The sequence below is a fragment of the Dendrobates tinctorius genome, unplaced genomic scaffold (assembly GCF_039654945.1).
Source record: "Dendrobates tinctorius isolate UK_male_01 unplaced genomic scaffold, ASM3965494v1 ptg000030l, whole genome shotgun sequence".
NCBI lineage: Eukaryota > Metazoa > Chordata > Amphibia > Anura > Dendrobatidae > Dendrobates > Dendrobates tinctorius.
The window spans coordinates 6,688,577-6,710,409 of record NW_027361698.1 but is presented as its reverse complement, the minus strand read 5'-3'; the positions used below and the strand labels follow the sequence as shown (position 1 = coordinate 6,710,409).

The following is a 21,833-nucleotide window of genomic DNA, read 5'->3' as shown; positions in this document are numbered from 1 at the left end:
CCCATAAGACATCAGTCACAATCCGTTGTTTTTTTTGAAAAAAACGGATCCGGCAACTGATGCCGCTGGATTTGTTTTTTTTTCATAGACTGGTATTAGCGGCGGATGGTCTCACGTTTCGTCCGTCGTTCGCTGGATCCGGCAAAAAATTTTTTGTCCGGCGGCCGGAGACGACTCACAAAGCAACGTTTTTTGTGTCCGTCGTCACTGTCTGTCGTTTGCTAGAATTAAAGACTATGGGCGCAGGATCCGTTGTCATAGTTATTAAGGTTGAAGGGAGACTTTAAGTCCATCTAGTTCAACCCATATCCTGTCCTAACCTGCCCTAACATGTTGATCCAGAGGAAGGCAAAAAAAACCCATGTGGCAAACAGTAAGCTTTACACTGGGGAAAAAAATTCCTTCCCAACTCCACATACGGCAATCAGACTAGCTCCCTGGATCAAAGCAATATTAAGGAAACTAGTGTATATACCCTCTAATATTATACTTTTCAAGAAAGGCATACAGTCCCTTCTTAAGTAGGGAATCACTCATTACAACATCATATGGCAGAGAGTTCCATAGTCTCACTGCTCTTACAGTAAAGAATCCGCGTCTGTGAGTATGCTTAAACCTTCTTTCCTCCAGACGTAGAGGATGCCCCCTTGTCCCCGTCACAGGTCTAAGAGTAAAAAGATCATTAGAAAGGTCTTTGTACTGTCCCCTCATATATTTATACATTGTCATAAGATCACCCTTAAGCCTTCGATTTTCCAAACTAAATAACCCCAAGTGTAATAACCTGTCTTGGTATTGCAGACCCCCTAGTTTCCTAATAACCTTGGTCGCTCTTCTCTGTACCTGCTCCAGTTCAGCTATGTCTTTCTTATACACCGGAGACCAGAACTGTACACAGTATTCTAAGTGTGGTCGCACTAGTGACTTATATAGAGGTAAAATTATGTTCTCCTCATTAGCATCTATGCCTCTTTTAATGCATCCCATTATTTTATTTGTCTTTGCAGCAGCTGCCTGACACTGGCCACTAAATGTGAGTTTGTCGTCCACCCATACACCCAGGTCCTTTTCAGTGACAGTTTTGCCTAGTGTTTTACAATTAAGCACATAATTATACATCTTATTCGTTCTACCCAAATGCATGACCTTACATTTATCCCCATTAAAGCTCATTTGCCATTTTTCAGCCCAAGCTTATAGTTTACATAAATCCTCCTGTAATATAAAATTGTCCTCCTCTGTATTGATTACCCTGCAGAGTTTAGTGTCATCTGCAAATATTGAAATTCTACTCTCTATGCCCCCTACAAGGTCATTAATAAATATGTTAAAAAGAAGCGGGCCCAAAACTGACTACTACCCCTAATATCCCACATCATCCCATCAGCCTGGGGCCAGAACCAGAATGCTGAGTGGAACGGTCCTAACTTCCATACCGGGGATCCGTTTAAGAGAGGCCTGGCGTCAGAACTAGAATGCTGAGTGGATTTGCCCTGACTTCAATACCAATGATCCCTTTAATAAAAGCCTGGGGTGAGAATCAGAGCGCTGAGGGATTTACCCTAACTTCCATAACGGAGATCCCTTTAAGAGAGGTCTGGGGTCAGTACCAAAGCGCAGAGTGGATTTGCCCTCACTTCCGTACCGAGGATCCCTTTAAGAGGGGCCTTGGGTCAGAACCAGAGCGCTGAGTGAATTTGCCCTAACTTCCATACCGGGGATCCTTTTAAGAGAGCCTGGGGTCAGAACCAAAGCGCTGAGTGGAACGGTCCTAACTTCCATACCGGGGATCCCTTTAAGAGAGGCCTGGCATAAGAACCAAAGCGCTGAGTGGATATGCCCTGACTAGCATACCAATGATCCCTTTAATAGAATCCTGGGGTCAGAATCAGAGCGCTGAGGGATTTGCCCTAACTTCCATACAGGAGATCCCTTTAAGAGAGCCTAGGTCATTACCAGAGCATTTGAAGGCAATTGCCCTGACTTCCATACCGGGGATCCCTTTAAGAGAGGCCTGGGGTCAGAACCAAAGCACTGGATGGATTTTCCCTGACTTCCATACCCGAGAGCCCTTTAAGAAAGGCCTGGGGTCAGTACCAAAGCGCAGAGTGGATTTGCCCTAACTTCCATACCAATGATCCCTTTAAGAGACCCGCGGTCAGAATCACAGCGCTGGATGGATTTGCTCTGACTTCCATACCAATGATCCCTTTTAGGCTAGTTTCACACTTGCTTTTTTTTGCAGCGCGTTTTTCCCGCAAAAAAACGCATTGAAAAAACGCATACAAAAGCATACAACTGCTGCGTTTTTTTCAAGCATTTTTATGAGCATGCATGAAAAGAACGCAGCGTTTTTATGCGTTTGTATGCGTTTTTAGTGCGTTTTTACCGCGTTTGCGTTTTTTCCAAACATTAGGTGGCCCCTCACACTAACCCAAACCATGACTTTACTAACCCTAACCCTGACCCTAACCCTGACCCTAACCCTGACCCTAACCCTTAACCAAACCATACCCTGATCCTAACCCTGACCCTAACCCTTAACCAAACCATACCCTGATCCTAACCCTGACCCTAACCCTTAACCAAACCATACCCTGATCCTAACCCTAAACCCCCTTAACTAACCCTAACTCTAACCCAAACCCCTAAATTCCATTGTCTAAACTAATGGTAAAAAAAAAAACGCATGTGCAAAAAAACGCATACATAAGCATGCCAATGCGCACATATGCTCACCATAGACTTATAATGGGTGTCTTGCTGTAAAAAAACGCATTGCGCGCGCATGCGTTTTTTTGAGGCAAGTCGGACGCCCAAAAAATGCAACAGGTTGCATTTTGTGCGCCCGAGCGCATACCGCAAAAAAACGCATGCGCGGAAAAACGCGTACAAACGCATGTGTATGCGCACATAAGCGCATCCCATGCAAAGTATAGGGGAAAAAACGCATGCGCTATTTAGCGCTAAAATACCGCTAAAAAAAACGCAAGTGTGAAACCAGCCTAAGAGGGAAGATGTACCTATGGGATAGAGGATGTGTGATGGGTATATGGGAACGGTAGGGGGGGATTCATTTCTGTCATGTGCACTCAGCTCCTTTTTGGGGGGGCAGACAATGGCTGGGAGCTTATGTTCCCGGGGATGCTAGATTTCTCCCACCATGTCAGTGTCTGCTGAGGTGTTGTCAAGTGGGAAAACTTGCTCATAGCAACCAATCACAGCTCAGCTTCTTTTAACCAACTAAGGGTGAAATCTAGTGATTGGTTGCAAGGCAAACTGTTGCTCTTAGCAGCTAATCACAGCTCATCTTCTTTTGAACAGCTCTGGTGAAATGAAGGATGCTTCGTGATTGGTTGGTGATACACACACACATTCAGTTTTATATATAGAGATATATACATGTCATTTAGACACATACATATATATATACACTCACTGGCCACTTTATTAGGTACACCTGTCCAACTGTGTGTTAAGACTTAATTTCTAATCAGCCAATCACATGGCGGCAACTCAGTGCATTTAGGCATGTAGACATGGTCAAGACAATCTCCTGCAGTTCAAACCGAGCATCAGTATGGGGAAGAAAGGTGATTTGAGTGCCTTTGAACGTGGCATGATTGTTGGTGCCAGAAGGGCTGGTCTGAGTATTTCAGAAACTGCTGATCTACTGGGATTTTCATGCACAACCATCTCTGGGGTTTACAGAGAATGGTCCGAAAAAGAAAAAAAATCCAGTGAGCGGCAGTTCTGTGGCCGGAAATGCCTTGTTGATGCCAGAGGTCAGAGGAGAATGGGCAGACTGGTTCGAGCTGATAGAAAGGCAACAGTGACTCAAATTGCCACCCGTTACAACCAAGGTAGGCAGAAGAGCATCTCTGAGCGCACAGTGCGTCGAACTTTGAGGCAGATGGGCTACAGCAGCAGAAGACCACACCGGGTACCACTCCTCTCAGCTAAGAACAGGAAACTGAGGCTACAATTTGCACAAGCTCATCGAAATTGGACAGTAGAAGATTGGAAAAACGTTGCCTGGTCTGATGAGTCTCGATTTCTGCTGCGACATTCGGATGGTAGGGTCAGAATTTGGCGTAAACAACATGAAAGCATGGATCCATCCTGCCTTGTATCAACGGTTCAGGCTGGTGGTGGTGGTGTCATGGTGTGGGGAATTTTTTCTTGGCACTCTTTGGGCCCCTTGGTACCAATTGAGCATCGTTGCAACGCCACAGCCTACCTGAGTATTGTTGCTGACCATGTCCATCCCTTTATGACCACAATGTACCCAACATCTGATGGCTACTTTCAGCAGGATAATGCGCCATGTCATAAAGCTCGAATCATCTCAGATTGGTTTCTTGAACATGACAATGAGTTCACTGTACTCAAATGGCCTCCTCAGTCACCAGATCTCAATCCAATAGAGCATCTTTGGGATGTGGTGGAACGGGAGATTCGCATCAGGGATGTGCAGCCGACAAATCTGCGCCAACTGTGTGATGCCATCATGTCAATATGGTCCAAAATCTCTGAGGAATGCTTACAGCACCTTGTTGAATCTCTGCCACGAAGAATTGAGGCAGTTCTGAAGGCAAAAGGGGGTCCAACCCGTTACTAGCATGGTGTACCTAATAAAGTGGCCAGTGAGTGTATATAGTTAATAGAGTTCTACATAGCATAATGGCCGCTAAATCAATTGCCGGCTTCAGAAAAATCATTCTCCCTCACCCATGACAGCACCACGGAGAGAGGGGGTCCGCCCATCAAGGACAGGAACCTACAGACAAAAGAGCGGCACCTCTCATCCGCCCCCAGTTGGGTTCCTGTCCTTGACGGGTGAACCACGGCAGCAGGAGCGAACCCCGGATCATGCCGCAGACCTAAGGGCGGTAATCCGTGCAGAAATTCAGAGTGCCCTTTCATCCAAAAAACGGGAAAGGAAAGGAAGGAAGGGGGACGTGGTAATAGAGTCCCAATCAGAGAGCTTATCATCAGGGGAAGTCACCTCCCATACTGTAAATACCGACTCGTCATCCTCCGAAGAGGAGACGGAAGGTCGTCATTGTTTCCCCCTGGACGAAGTGGATGCCTTAGTAAAAGCGGTAAGATCCACTATGGGGGTGGAGGACCCCCGGACTGATAGATCAGTCCAGGACATTATGTTCGGAGGACTGGGTCAAAAGAAACGGAGGGTATTTCCGTTAAATAAGAACGTCCAAGGCCTCATAGATAAAGAATGGGAAAAACCGGATAGGAAAAACTCTACGGTTCCTTCCATCAAAAGAAAGTACCCATTTGATGAGGAGGCATCCACATCGTGGGATAAGGCCCCAAAACTAGACGTGGCGGTAGCCAAAGCTTCAAGAAGGTTTGCACTCCCCTTTGAAGATATGGGTACCCTGAAAGACCCGTTAGATAAAAAAGCGGATACCCTACTTAAGGGCACCTGGGAATCAGCAGGGGGAAACATCAGGCCGGCGGTAGCGGCAACCTGTACCTCCAGAGCTCTTATGGTATGGATAGACCAATTGGAGAGACAGATAAGGGAAGGGGTTCCCAGAGATAAAATCCTGGAATCCATGCCAATGATAAGAGGGGCGGCAGCCTTCCTGGCCGACTCTTCGGCTGATTCGATAAGATTGTCATCCAAAACGGCAGCCTTGTCGAATGCAGCTAGAAGAGCTTTATGGTTAAAATGTTGGCCTGGGGATCTCCAGACAAAAATGAAGTTATGCGCCATTCCCTGTGAAGGAAAATTCCTCTTCGGGGAAACCTTGGATGACATCCTCGAAAAGGCAGGCGACAAAAAGAAAGGCTTCCCAAACCTAGGACCAGTGAGCGCCACAGGCTTTAAACGGTCCTTTCGGAACAAAAAGTTCTTTCAGAGGAGACCCCCGAGAGACCAAAAATGGGAAGACAGAAGAAGGGACAGGGGGTTCATCTTCGGTAACTCGTCCCGGGATAAAAAACCCGCCAAGTGACTGTGGGCCCAGGGTGGGAGGGAGACTAAGTTTTTTCCTCCCAGCCTGGGAGAAAATATCCAACAATCCCTGGCTGATAAATCTTGTAAGATCAGGATTAAGGATAAACTTTTATTCTCTCCCGCCGCAAAAATATATAATTACCCCGATAAGGTCGTCAAAAAACGAACAGGACGCCCTCGAAAAGGAGGTCCTGAGTATGTTGGACAAAAAAGTCCTACAGGAGGTTCCCCCACTGGAGAGAGGCAGGGGGTTCTACTCGCCTCTCTTCCTAGTAACCAAACCAGACGGCACCTTCCGCACCATCATAAATTTAAAAAGACTGAATTGCTATATCAAGAACGAAAAATTCAAGATGGAATCGATCAAATCGACCATCAAAATTCTCTTTCCGCAATGCTTTATGGTGGTCTTAGACCTCAGCGATGCCTACTACCATGTCCCCATTCACAAAGAATCCAGGCAATACCTCAGGCTAGCAGTCTCGATAGCAGGAGAAATAAGAGAATTTCAATACAAGGCCCTGCCATTTGGGATCTTAGTGGCTCCACGGGTCTTTACGAAATTGGTGGCAGAGATGATGGCTCACATAAGAGAACAGGATGTTCTGATAGTGCCTTATTTGGGCGACTTTTTAATAGCGAGCAACTCAGGCCAGAAATGCACAGAACAGAGGGACAGAGTGATGAGCACTCTAAAAAACCTCGGGTGGCTTCTGAACCTGAAAAAGTCAAGGCTGGAACCAAGGAGAGTCCAGGAGTTCCTAGGCCTGACACTGGATTCAAACATCCAAGTGTGTTACTTGCCAGATCACAAAAGGGACAGAATCATTCATATGGTACAAAAAGCGAGGCAAAAAACCCTTCTATGACACTAAGACGAGCAATGTCCCTGTTAGGGTCCCTCTCTGCATGCTTGCCGGCGGTCCAGTGGGCACAAATACACATGAGGGATCTGCAGGGGGATATCCTGACCAACCAGCGGGCTTTAGGAGACCACTTGGAACATCATATTACGCTAGATTCAAAAACTATTCATTCCCTAGCCTGGTGGGAGGACAAAAACAACTTGTCCAAAGGGATTCCCTGGGAGGCCAAGATCACACATGTAATTACCACCGACGCCAGTCCTGTGGGATGGGGAGCACACATGGGCATCAGTGTGGCTCAAGGGGGATGGAGAAGTCAAGAACTAAAAGCCTCCTCGAATCAAAAAGAACTGCTAGCAGTAAATTATGCCTTGAGTCACTTTTTGCCAGCATTAAAGGGCCATCATGTCCGGATATTCTCGGACAACCAAGTAACAGTGGCCTATATAAACCACCAGGGGGGAACCAGGTCCAGAACGCTAATGGAGGCATTCTCTGAGATATTCAGGTTAGCCGAGGAAAACTTACTGTCCCTATCGGCGCTACACATACGGGGAGTAGAGAACCAGACAGCAGACTTTCTGAGCCGTACCCAACTACATCAAGGGGAGTGGGCTCTAAATCAGTCCGTTTTTCAGAAGATTGTGGAAATGTGGGGAACCCCAGACATAGACTTATTTGCAGACCACAAAAACAAAAAAGTGGAAGCATTCTGTTCTCTAAATCCCAAAGGGAATCCTCAGACCCTGGACGCATTTATGCTCCCATGGACACGGGAACTACTGTATGCCTTCCCACCGACCATTCTCCTCCCGGCGGTGATAAGGAAAGTCAGGGAAGAGGGGGCTCGGGTAATACTTATAGCCCCTTTCTGGCCAAAAAGAACATGGTTTTCATGGCTCAGAATAATGTCAGTAACCGACCCCTGGGTTCTACCAGATCTCCCCGACCTTCTATCGCAGGGTCCTGTGCTACACCCCCAAGCAGTGAACCTCCATTTAACAGCATGGAATTTGAAAGGTCACTGCTGAGGGGGAAAGGATTTTCAGAAAATCTAATTTCCACGTTGCAAAAAAGTAGAAAACCAATTACAATCAAAGCCTATGGTAGAACCTGGAGGAAATTCCTATCCAGTTCGGGGGCAAAGGTTCAGGATGGAATACAAATGGATAAAATCCTGGAATTCCTCCAAAGGGGGTTAGAACAGGGACTAGCGACTAACACACTGAGGGTACAGGTAGCGGCCCTAGGCGCCCTCTATAATCAGGAGGTGGCGAGCGACCCTTGGGTATCACGGTTTATGAGGGCCGCAGCCAGGTCTAGACCAATAGCTACCCAGAAAGTACCATCATGGGATCTGAACTTAGTGTTGTTAGCCCTAACAGGACCCCCATTCGAGCCTATCCAGTCAGCTCCACTAAAGACCCTATCATTAAAAACGATACTGCTAGTGGCCCTAACATCTGCTCGCAGAGTGAGTGACATTCAAGCCTTATCGGCAATACCCCCATTCATTAAAATTATGGAGGATAGAATTATATTGAAACCTGACCCTGCATATTTGCCCAAGGTAGCAACACACTTCCATAGATCACAGGAGGTAGTCCTTCCTTCCTTCTGCCCAAACCCTACGAATAGAGGAGAGGAGAAATTTCACACATTAGATGTGAAGAGGTGCTTAGTGCACTACCTAGAGGCCACCAAGGGATGTAGGAAGGAAGGATCTCTCTTTGTGTGTTTCCAGGGACCTCGAAAGGGGCTCGGGGCGTCCAAAAGTACCCTGGCAAGATGGATAAGGGATGCGATTGCCCTGGCATACTCATGCAGCGGGAATACCATCCCGGAGGGTCTAAAAGCCCACTCTACGAGAGCAATGGCGACCTCATGGGCAGAAAGATCAGAGGTATCAATAGAACAGATCTGTAAGGCGGCCACCTGGTCAACACCTTCTACCTTTTTCAAACACTATCGCCTAGATCTAGCCTCTGCATCTGACCTGACCTTCGGGAGAAGGGTCCTTCAGGCGGTGGTCCCTCCCTAAGCTACCAATCTCTGAAATTCTCTCCGTGGTGCTGTCATGGGTGAGGAAGAATAGCTTAGTTACTCACCGATAACGGTGTTTCTCGGAACCCATGACAGCACCCGCTTAATTCCCCCCCTTTTTTCACGTGTGCGGTGAGCACGATTTAATGTGTGTAGAGTATGTTCTTAGACACGAGGCTTCTCTATAAGTATACAAATTATAATGTTATGTATATACATTTGTTGTTAACTAACCGGGAGACCCTCTGATGCTCTGTAACCAACTGGGGGCGGAGGAGAGGTGCCGCTCTTTTGTCTGTAGGTTCCTGTCCTTGATGGGCGGACCCCCTCTCTCCGTGGTGCTGTCATGGGTTCCGAGAAACACCGTTATCGGTGAGTAACTAAGCTATTCCCAAACCCGACATGATATGACACATATAGTAAACCATGTCATATCAAAACGATTTATATATGTCAGTGTTTAATCAATTTTGTAGTTTGTGTTTGGAAAAATTTGGAACTCTAGGGGTTAAATTTAAGGCTATAATCGCAGAAAAAAATTGCGTGGGCTTCCGCGCAATTTTCTCCGCCAGAGAGGGAAAGCCAGTGAGTGAGGACAGATATTAATAGCCTAGAGAGGGACCATTGTTTTTGCCCCCCCCTCAGCTAAAAAAAAAATCTGCCCCCAGCCACCCCAGAAAAGGCGCATCTATAAGATGCACCTTTTCTGGCACTTGGCCTCTCTTTTCCCATGGCCTTCTAACCCCTAGACTTCCAAATTTTTCCTAACACAAACTACTAAATTGATTAAACACTGACATATATAAATCGTTTTGATATGACATGGTTTACTATATATAAACCATGTGTCATATCATGTCGGGTTTGGGAATGATTGTACTGAAGCCGGCAATTGATTTAGCGGCTATTATGCTATGTAGAACTCTATGAACTATAAATATATATATAGTTCCTCAATGACATGTGTGTATGTATATATATATATATATATATATACTGTATATAATGTGTGTATTCTATGTGTATATATCTATTCTTTCGATTCATGTCAATGTGATTTTACTGTACAGCACACTGAATTGCCGGCTTTTAAAAAAACAGATCCCTCAAAAAACGGATGAAAAAACGCATGCGACGCATCAGTTTTTCACAATCTGCGACGGATCCGTCGAGTCGACGGATTGTGACTGACGCCAAAAAACTGATATGTGAAAGGGGCCTAAAGGTTGATGGCCCCATAAGATGCTCCATATTATAATATGCCCCATATAATGTTTCATAAAGATTAATGATGGCCCCATAAAATGCCCCATAGAAAAATATGCCCCATATAATGCTCTACAAAGGTTAATGATAGCCCCATAAGATGCTCCATATTAAAACATAGTTTTATATGTATAGTTTTATATATATGTATAGATAATGCTCAAAAGTGAGGAAATGCTTTAATTGAAAGCTCTGATTATAGTGTGAAATAAGTGTTGTGTCCTGAAATGTCCAGAGTCTTGTAAAGCAAACGTGTACAGCCTGTCAGTGTGAACCTGTTCACTGTGTAATCTTGAGGAATGTAAGGCTTCTTGAGAAAATATTCATCTTTGGAGAAAGGGGAAATCTGGGTCATGTGAATACTTCAGCCAAAGCACAATAATCTGTCAGCATTTATGGTAAACAGGGTTGTCCTGCATAACAATCTGACATTCCATTTTGGTGAATGTCTGTAATTTTCAGGCACCTTGTAGTCGGTGAGATTTTGAAAATTCATGTCATTGCTGCTGTTCAGCCATAAAGACAAAATTTAAAGGGATATTCCCATCTCCAAGATCCAATCCCAATATATACAGGTGCTTCTCACAAAATTAGAATATCTTCAAAAAGTTAAAGGGAATCTGTCACCCCATTTTTTCCTATCAGCTGATATAGATAAGAACCCGATATAACCTGAAGGAAAAATTAGTTATATTATACTCACCCGGGGGCGGTCCGGATCTGGTTTTGGTCCGATGGGTGTCGCAGTCCGGTCCGGCGCCTCCCATCTTCTAACGGTGATGTCTTCTTCTTTGCTGCCTGTCGCGGCTCCTGTGCAGGCGCACTGCTCTGCCCTGTTGAGGGCAGGGCAGAATACTACAGTGTGCAGGCGCCGGATAGATGCCGCACTGCAGGGGAGGGCGTCTATCCAGGTGACCTGGCAACTCCGTATATCGTAAGTCACTGTATATACTTTGGCGCTGGATATTTTTTTTCTTTACTTTCATGGGAAGAGTCTTGAGGAGATCATTTGCATATTCCCAGTGCCTTCTGGGATAAGTGAAGAGTCTCTGCGAGCTCAACGATCACTGGGTTTTGGCCGGTGCAGCTGAAAAGAGGAAATCAGAAAACCAGGGGAAGAGTCTTGAGGAGATCATTTGCATATTCCCAGTGCCTTCTGGGATAAGTGAAGAGTCTCTGCAAGCTCAACGATCACTGGGTTTTGGCCGTTGCAGCTGAAAAGAGGAAATCGGAAAACCAGGGGAAGAGTCTTGAGTCTTGAATTTTGGCTCATCTTTCATCGTTTTTAAGAAATCTTAATATGGAAGAGGCCAGGAGCCATTTGGTGAGCTGCATTTCTTGCTACATGTTCACAGACTTACCAGTGGAAAAGCCAAACTTCACATGCCACAAATGCAAGCCTGTGTCTCTGTTGGAGGAAAAGTTGCAACGTCTCGAAGAGAGGTTAGCTACGTTGAAGATCATTAAGGAAGGTGAAGAGTTCTTAGACAGAGCAGAATTATCTCTTCATGTTACAGAAAGAGAAGAAATTCGAAGTGCACCTGAAGAAACAGAGGAATGGAGACATGTGACCCAGAGAAGCAGGAGGATCGGGAGGCAGTCAGCACCCATACTTCTCAGGAACCAGTACCAGGCTCTCACGCAGGAAAACGACGAAGAAATACATCAGGATAAGACTTTGCCCACAAACAGCAACCTTGTACGCCCTCAGAGTCCTCCTGGATGGAGAAAGAAAAACGTTGTGAAGAAGAAACGGAGAGTGGTGGTCATGGGGGATTCCCTGTTGAGAGGAACAGAGGCTGCTATCTGCAGACCGGATATAACTTCAAGAGAAATGTGCTGTCTTCCAGGTGCAAAAATTAAAGATGTGTCTGAGAGGATATCAGGACTCTTCAGACCTACAGATGACTACCCATTCCTGCTACTACATGTGGGGAAAAATGACACCGCAAGAAACGACCTGGAAACCATCTGCAGAGACTTTGAAGAATTAGGCAAGAAAGTGAAAGAACTGGGAGCGCAGGTGGTCTTCTCTTCCATCCTCCCAGTGGATGGCCATGGAACAAGGAGGTGGAATAAGATGCTGCAGGTGAACAACTGGCTACGTCGATGGTGCTGTCAGCAACGATTTGGATTTCTGGATCACGGAGTGAATTACCTTTACGATGGACTACTTGCTAGAGATGGGGTGCAGCTTACGAAGACTGGAAAACATGTATTTGGAAGTCGTCTTGCTACACTTGTAAGGAGAGGTTTAAACTAGAACAACATGGGAAGGGAAGCAAAAGACCAGAAAAAGCTATACACCTGACAAATGCTATTGAGAACTCTGCTATTAGAAGTGGAAAGGAAGAACAAAGACAAAAGAATCTAATTAATAAAAATATTGGAGAAAGAGAAACCAATCACAAACTAAAATGTTTCTATACTAATGCACAAAGCATGGGCAACAAACAAGGAGAATTGGAACTACTAACACAGGAAAAGAAATATGATGTCATTGGAATCACTGAAACTTGGTGGGACGATACACATGATTGGAATACAAGACTAGAAGGATACAACTTATTTGCAAGAAACAGACTTGATAAACGAGGAGGAGGTGTCGCTTTGTATGTTAGAAACACGTATATCTGCACAGAGATTGAAGCTTCAGAGACTGGGAGTTCTGTGGAAACTGTTTGGGTAAGAATACAAGGACAGAACAATGGAAAGGACACCATTGTAGGCATTTACTACAGGCCGCCTGTGCAAGCTGAAGATATGGATGAACTCTTTATGCATCAAATGGCCATGTTCTCCAAAAAATATGACATAGTTGTCATGGGAGATTTCAACTATCCAGACATTTGTTGGGAATCTCTCTCAGGCAAAACTATCAGGTCAAGGAAATTCTTATCCTCTCTTGCTGACAACTTTATCTTCCAAAAGGTAGGGGAGAAAACAAGGGGAACTGATACCTTGGATCTAATCCTTATAAACAGGGAGGAAATGGTTGAGGAGGTAAAAGTGGCTGGGACCCTAGGAGGTAGCGACCATGATATTTTAGAATTTTGGATAACTAGAGGAGGAAGACCTGTGAAGACTCAGACGTCAAGGTTAGATTTCTGTTGTGAGTTCATTTTCCCCTTCGTCACTGAGGTCTTGTGAACTCCCTATTCTGGTAAAGGAAGGTAATGAGCCTGATTATCAGGCACCTGAGTCTAATGAGGATGACTGGCTGAGTGGAGTCACGGACTGGATATAAGGCTGCCGACGCCCTTCTGCCCTGCGGGTGATTTCTCTGTGGACTTCTAGGACACCAGTCTGATTCCTGCTCCCCTAAAGCTAAGTTTTTTTGCTTTGCCTGTTGCATTTGTGTTTTGTTTTTGTTTTCCTTGCTTTTCTGGATTCTGCCATTCCCTGCTGGGGTGAGCTGAATCTCCTTTTGCCTGTTGCTCTGTCTTCAGAATATTCCTGAGTACTGACATAGCTTTTTGAAGCCTAGCGTCTTCAGGGCCTTTTTCACTGTCAGTCTGTTGGCTCTTATTTTCATAGGGTTTTTCACGGATTGCAGACAGCATCCTTCCTGTCCTTTCCTATGTAGTTAGCTTGGGCCCCGTCTTTGCTCAGTCTATCTTTCTGTCTGTGTTAGTGTTTTCATCTTGCTTCACCGTCATTATATGTTGGGGGCTGCCTATTGCTTTGGGGTCTGCTCTGGGGCAGTTTAGATTTCCCCTTTCTTTCTTTAGGCCTATTTAATTCTCCGGCTGTGATCGAGGGGTCTAGGGCATCGTAAGAACCCCCCACGGCTACTGCTAGTTGTGTTGATAAGTTCAGGGGTCTGCAATCCGATAGCTGCCAACTTCTCTGGTTTTCTGGACTTAGCTAGCATTTCTGTTTTTGCCTCCTACGGTGACTCAATCATAACAGATTTCAGAAAGGCAGATTTTAAGGGATTCAGAAAGAGAATTGGAGGGATCCAATGGCTGGATATCCTTAAAGACAAAAATGTCCAGGAAGGATGGGAAATCTTGAAAAATGAAATTCTCAAAGCACAATTGTTAACAATTCCAAAAAGAGGGAAGAATAGGAAGCATTTAAGGAAGCCAGGATGGATGAACACAGAACTTAAGCACATGCTAAAAAGGAAGAAAAAAATGTTTATAAAATGGAAAGAGGGAGGCATATCTAAAGAAGAATATAATGCTGTCTGCAGAACCTGCAGGGCACAAATCAGATTATCTAAAGCTGACAATGAATTGAGGCTTGCAAGAGATGTCAAAAGCAATAATAAAGGATTTTTGGGATATGTCAAAAGTAAAAGAAAAGTCAAAGATGCTATAGGATTTTTACAGGATGAAAATGATGAAATGGTAAGACAGGATGTTGAGAAGGCCGAACTTTTAAATTCCTATTTTGCATCTGTTTTCTCTCAGAAAGGAAATGTAACATCAACTGTTCTTCACTGTCCTATTAAGGGAATAGAAGAATCCAGGATATCTATAGACAGAAAGATAGTGAGGAAACACTTAGCTAACCTAAATGAATTCAAGTCTCCAGGTCCAGATGAATTACACCCCAGAGTACTGAAGGAGATAGCAGAAGAAATTTTTGAACCCCTCTCCATAATCTTTGAAAATTCTTGGAGAACAGGAGAAGTCCCAGAAGACTGGAGAAGAGCAAATGTTGTTCCTATCTTCAAAAAGGGGAAGAAGGTGGACCCAGGCAACTATAGGCCGGTGAGTCTGACTTCTATACCAGGAAAGATCTTTGAACAAATTATTAAACAACATGTATGTCAGTACCTGGATAAGAATGAAGTGATTAAACAGAGTCAGCATGGGTTTGTAACTAATAAGTCATGTCAGACTAACTTAATTTCTTTCTATGACGGAATCACTGATTGGGTGGATCAAGGAAATGCTGTAGATATAGTATATCTTGACTTCAGCAAAGCATTTGACAAAGTATCTCATACAATCCTTACTGAAAAAATGACTAAGTATGGAATGGACAAGGCAACTGTTAGGTGGATTCATAACTGGCTTAGTGATCGGACCCAGAGAGTGGTCTTAAATGGCTGCACATCCAGTTGGAAGAATGTCTCAAGTGGGGTACCACCGGGCTCTGTCCTGGGCCCTGTATTGTTCAACATCTTTATCAACGATTTAGATGAAGGAATTGAGGGTAAACTGATTAAATTTGCTGATGACACAAAGCTAGGAGGGATAGCTAATACTAAAGAAGAGAGAGAGAGGATTCAAAAAGATATAAATAAACTGGAGAAGTGGGCAGCAACTAACAGAATGGTTTTTAACAGGGAAAAATGCAAAGTACTACATCTGGGCAATAAAAATGAAAAAAGCATATACAGAATGGGAGGAATAGGCCTAAGCAACAGCACATGTGAAAAAGACTTGGGTATACTAATAGATCACAAACTGAATATGAGTCATCAGTGTGATGCAGCAGCAAAAAAGGCAAATGCAATTCTAGGATGTATTAACAGAAGCATACAGTCTAGATCACGTGAAGTCATTATTTCCCTCTACTCCTCTTTGATCAGACCTCATCTGGAATATTGTGTCCAGTTTTGGGCACCATATTTTAAAAAAGACATCAACAAACTGGAGCAAGTTCAGAAAAGAGCAACCAGAATGGTGACCGGTCTGCAAACCCTGTCTTATGAGGAAAGGTTGCAGGATTTGGGATTGTTTAGTTTGCAAAAGAGAAGACTGAGAGGAGACTTAATAGCTGTCTACAAATATCTAAAGGGCTGTAACATTGTAGAAGGATCAACTTTATTCTCATTTGCACAAGGAAAGACTAGAAGCAATGGGATGAAACTGAATGGGAGGAGACACAGATTAGATATTAGAAAAAACTTTTTGACAGTTAGAGTGATCAATCAGTGGAACAGGCTGCCACGAGAAGTGGTGAGTTCTCCTTCAATGGAAGTCTTCAAACAGAGGCTGGACAGACATCTGACTGGGATGATTTAGCGAATCCTGCTTTGAGCAGGGCGTTGGACCAGATGGCCCAGGAGGTCCCTTCCAACTCTACGATTCTATGATTACCTCTGGTTGCCCTGGTCGTCGCACATATGCCGTTACACTGATACCTGAAGCTTGACCTTCATATTACCTCTCAATTTTAAGCAGTCGGACTGATGATGGCCATGTAGGCCGAAACGTTATGCAGACTGCGCAAATAAAAATTATCTTCTACTTACGCAATTATCTTCTACTTACGCCTTAAGTTGAGTGCCAAGTTATTCTTTATTACTACTTCAATGGAAGTCTTCAAACAGAGTCTGAACAGACATCTATCTGAGATGGTTTAGTGAATCGTGCATTGAGCAGGTGGTTGGACATGAAGGTCCTTGAGGTCCCTTCCAACTATACCATTCTATGATTCTATGAATCATTTTTTCATTAGGATGGTCATACAGGAGAAGGAGCTGTGCAATTAGCAGCAGGAGAGGGTTGACAGCAGATCCCAGCTGTTTAACCCCTAAGTATATGTGATATCTTAAGTTTTTGTCAGAGAGATGGGGCCCCATGACGCTTTTGTAGTTTGTGAGATTTTATGGCACCAGGTCTAGCATAACTATTTACCCTGTTAGCCCATGGCCTATTAGTCTATCAGAGACAAAAAAACTAAAAGGCAATAGTGCTTTGTGGTTTGGGTTCACAAATTGAAGCTCTGTCCATCTGTTTTGAGGCCTGGTTGGCAGGTAATGAGGTGAATCACTGAAGTTAGAGCCCATCCATACTAGGTACACCTTGTTGTGGTTGGGTTCGCTGTTATGCTTTTTGATTAACCCCTTTCTGACATATGATGTACTATCCCATCCATGTGCGCTGGGACTTAACTCCCAAGGATGGGATAGTACGTCATAGCGATCAGCGGCGCCCCCCGAGGGGAGTGCCGCTGATCATGGCTGGTGTCAGCTGATTATCACAGCTGACACCCGGCATTATGTGTCAGAGGCGGTCATGGACCACTGTTATGATGAGTCACCGAAGGAGGAAAGAACAAAATACTAGCTAAGTCCAGAAAAACCAGAGAGGTTGGCAGCTATCGGATTGCAGACCCCTGAACCTATCCACAACAACTAGCAGTAGCCATGGGGGGTTCCTACGGTGCCCTAGACCCCTCGATCACAGCCGGAAAACTACGTAGCCTAAAGACAGAAAGGGAAATCTAAACTGCCCCAGAGCAGACCCCAAAGCAATAGGCAGCCCCCAACATATAATGACGGTGAAGCAAGATGAAAAAACACTCACACAGATAGAAAGATAGGCTGAGCAAATGATGGGGCCCAAGCTAACTATATAGGACAGGATAGAAAAGCTGCTGTCTGCAATCCGCCAAAACCCTCTCAAAAACAAGAGCCAACAGACTGATAGGGAAAAAAGCCCTGAAGACGCTAGGCTTCAAAAAGACTATATCAGTACTCAGGTATTTTCTGAAGACAGAGCAAAAAGGAATTCAGCTCACCCGGCAGGGAAAGGCAGAAATCAGAAAAACAAGGCACAACAAAACCAAAACACAAATGCAAAAAGCAGAGCAGAAAAACTTAGCTTTTGAGGAGCAGGAATCAGACTGGTCTCCAAGAATCCCTCAGAGAAATCACCCGCAAGGCAGGAGGGCGTCGGCTGCCTTATCCAGTCAGCAATTCCAGTCACCCAGTCATCATCATTCTGCTCAGGTGCTTTGTAATCAGCCTCACTACCTTCCTTCACCAGAAGAGGGAGTTCATCAGACCTCAATGGTGAAGGGGAAAATGAACTCCCAACAGCACCTCCCCCTTGAGGAGGGGTCACCGAACCCTCATCCACGCCACTAGGGCAATCAAGGTGAGCCCGATGAAAGGCACGCACCAATCTTTTAGCATGAATATCAGAGGCAGAGACCCAGGAATTATCCTCCTGACCATAACCCTTCCACTTAACCAAATACTGGAGTCTCCGTCTAGCCAGACGGGAATCCAGTATCTTCTCTACCTCATATTCCATGTTACCTTCAACCAATATAGGGTCAGGAGGTGCCACCACATGAACTACTGGTTCAACAAACCTCTTCAACAAGGACTTATGAAACACATAATGAATTTTAAATGTGACAGGAAGAGCCAACCGAAAAGAGACCGGATTAATAATCTCCAAAATCTTGTAAGGTCCAATAAATCTAGGCTTAAACCTTCATAGTGATATTTTTTGATGACAACCAAACCATATCACGCACCTTAAACTGGGGACCAACGGTCCTACGCCGGTTGGAAAACCGCTGGGCCTTTTCCTGGGAGAGAGACAACTTATCCAATACTTGGTCCCAGATCTGGTGCATTCTCTCCACCACAGTGTCGACACCTGGGCAGGCAGAAGGCTCCACCTGCCCTGAAGAAAATCGAGGGTGAAACCCAAAGTTACAAAAAAAAGGTGACATCAAAGTGGCAGAACTAGCTCTATTATTTAAAGCAAATTCGGCCAAGGGCAAAAATGAAACCCAATCATCCTGATCGGCAGAAATAAAACATCTCAAATACGACTCCAAAGTCTGGTTTGTTCTCTCCGTCTGCCCATTGGTCTGAGGGTGAAACGCAGAGGAGAAGGACAACTGAATTCCCCTCTTGGAACAGAAAGTCCTCCAAAATCTAGACACAAACTGAACTCCTCTGTCAGATACAATGTTCTCAGGAATCCCGTGCAAGCGAACCACCTGTTGCAAAAACAAGGGCACCAACTCAGAGGAAGATGGCAACTTAGGGAGTGGTACAAGATGGACCATCTTAGAGAATCTATCACAAATCACCCAAATAACAGTCATTCTCTGAGAGACAGGCATATCAGAGATAAAATCCATTGAAATATGGGTCCTTGGCCTCCTGGGCACCGGCAAAGGCATCAACAAGCCACTAGAGCGAGAACAAGGATTAGACCGGGAGCAAGTCCCACAGGACTGCACAAAATTCCTGACATCATGAGACAAGCCGGGCCACCAAAAAGACCGACTCACCAGATCTCTAGTACCAAAAATACCTGGATGACCAGCCAATGCAGAGCAATGAACGTCAGACATCACTCTCTTCCTCCACTGGTCAGGAACATACAACTTTCCACTGGGACAACGCTCAGGTTTGCCCTCCTGAAACTCTTCCAGAGCACGTCTCAAATCAGGCGAGATGGCAGAAAGAACTACCCCCTCGCCTAAGATGGTAGCAGGCTTAGTCACAACAGGAGAATCAGCAAGGAAACTCCTAGAGAGGGCGTCTGCCTTGACATTCTTAGTGCCCGGAAGAAAAGAGACCACAAAATCAAAACGTGTGAAAAACAAGGCCCACCTAGCCTGTCTAGGATTCAAGCGCTTGGCCGACTCCAGGTAAATCAAATTCTTGTGGTTAGTAAGGACCACGATTTGGTGTTTGGCTCCCTCCAACCAATGTCTCCACTCCTCAAATGCCCATTTCATGGCCAACAGTTCCCGATTCCCCACATCATAGTTACGTTCGGATGGGGAGAACCTTCGGGAAAAGAAAGCACAAGGATTCATTTTAGATGTCACAGGATCTTTTTGGGACAACACCGCTCCTGCACCAATCTCAGAAGTGTCCACCTGAAACGGGAGTGAGACATCAGGTTGCCGCAAAACCGGAGCAGAAGGGAATCTTCGCTTCAGCTCCTGAAAGGAAGAAACAGCCTCCGGAGACCAATTCAGCACATCAGCACCCTTCCTAGTCAAATCCGTCAATGGCTTGGCAATACCAGAAAAATTAGCTATAAATTTACGATAAAAATTAGCAAAACCCAAAAACTTCTGGAGGGCCTTCAAAGAAGTGGGCTGAACCCAATCATAAATGGCCTGTACCTTGGCCGGGTCCATTTCAATAGTTGACGGAGACAAAATAAATCCCAAAAGTGAAATCCTCTGTACCCCAAAAAGGCATTTCGATCCCTTGACATACAGGGAATTCTCCCTCAAAATCCGGAACACAGTCCGAACATGTTCCACATGAGAATCCCAATTCTTGGAGAAGATCAAAATATCATCCAGATAGATAATCAAAAATGTATCCACAAAGTCTCGGAATATATCGTTCATGAAGCACTGGAAGACAGAAGGGGCATTAGTGAGCCCAAAAGGCATCACCAGGTTCTCAAAATGTCCCTCCGGAGTATTAAACGCCGTCTTCCTTTCATCCCCATGCTTAATGCGGATAAGATTATACGCCTCCCTGAGGTCAAGCTTGGTAAACCAGCAAGCACCTTTAACTCTGGAGAATAGATCAGAAATCAGGGGTAACGGATACTGATATTTAACAGTAATTTTGTTGAGGGCACGATAGTCAATACAAGGCCTTAATGAACCATCTTTTTTAGCCACGAAAAAAAACCCAGCACCTTAGGGTGAAGAGGATGGTCTAATATGACCCTTCTCCAATGACTCCTTAATATAGGATCGCATAGCCTCGTGCTCGGGTACAGATAAATTGAAAAGCCGACCCTTGGGGAATTTACACCCCGGGTTCAGCTCAATTGCACAGTCATAACTCCTATGAGGAGGCAAAGACGCAGACTCATTCTCACTAAATACATCATAAAGGTAAGCCAAATAGTCAGGAACATCATGCGACTGGGGAGAGGTGGAGAAAACAGGAGCATCACTAAGGGCACACCGACAACCCCAACTCACCACAGACAAAGATTTCCAATCCAGAACTGGATTATGGATTTGCAACCAGGCAAACCCCAGAACAATGGTATCATGCAAATTATGCAACACCAAAAATCTGCAATTTTCTTGATGGTCTGGGGCGACCCGCATTACCACCTGGGTCCAAAACTGAGGTTTATTCTTCGCCAAAGGAGTAGCATCAATACCCCTCAAAGGGATAGGCGTCCGCAGAGGTGTCATAGGAAATCCACAACGTTTAGCAAAATCCAAGTCCATCAGGTTCAGAGCTGCTCCCGAATCTACAAAAGACTTGGCGGAAAATGTGGACAGGGAGCAGATCAGAGTAATTGCCAGAAGAAACTTAGTTTGAACACCACCCACAGAAAACGTGTGTGTACAACGTTTCTCTCGTTTAGGGCAGACAGAAATAATATGCGAGGCATCTCCACAAAAAAAACACAGCTTCTTATGCCTTCTGAACTCCTGACGTTGCACCCTAGACAAAACTCTATCACATTGCATAGGTTCAGACATTTGTTCAACAGGTGGCAACATCTCTCGTGTAGTTTTGCGTTCACGTAAACGCCGATCCACCTGAATGGCTAATGACATAGAATCGTCAAGACCAGAGGGAACAGGAAATCCCACCATAGTATCCTTTACAGTTTCTGACAAACCCTTCCGAAAGAGGGCTGCCAAGGCACCATCATTCCAGGTAGTAAGGACCGCCCACTTTTGGAATTTTTGACAGTACAACTCTGCCAAATCCCGACCCTGGCTTAATGGCAACAGGGTCTTTTCAGCCTGATCAATAGCATTAGGTTCATCATACAACAACCCCAAGGCTTGAAAAAATGCGTTCACATTATTCAGAATAGGTGTCAGGAACACCGCACTGCACTTGCTCACTGAGCCAGGGCGCGTGTCCTGAGTACAAAGACTGTGCACAAAGATACCTGCGGAGCGAGCAGCAGCGGTGACAATGCATGCTCCAGGACCTGAATCACGTGACT

General features: G+C 45.0%; 1 protein-coding gene across 4 annotated transcripts in view; it reads left to right on the top strand.

The window, feature by feature from the left end:
• The window catches only part of TBCK (TBC1 domain containing kinase), a 536,201-nt gene that overhangs the window by 457,720 nt on the left and 56,648 nt on the right, over positions 1-21,833 (top strand). The gene's annotated exons all lie outside the window — the stretch shown is intronic.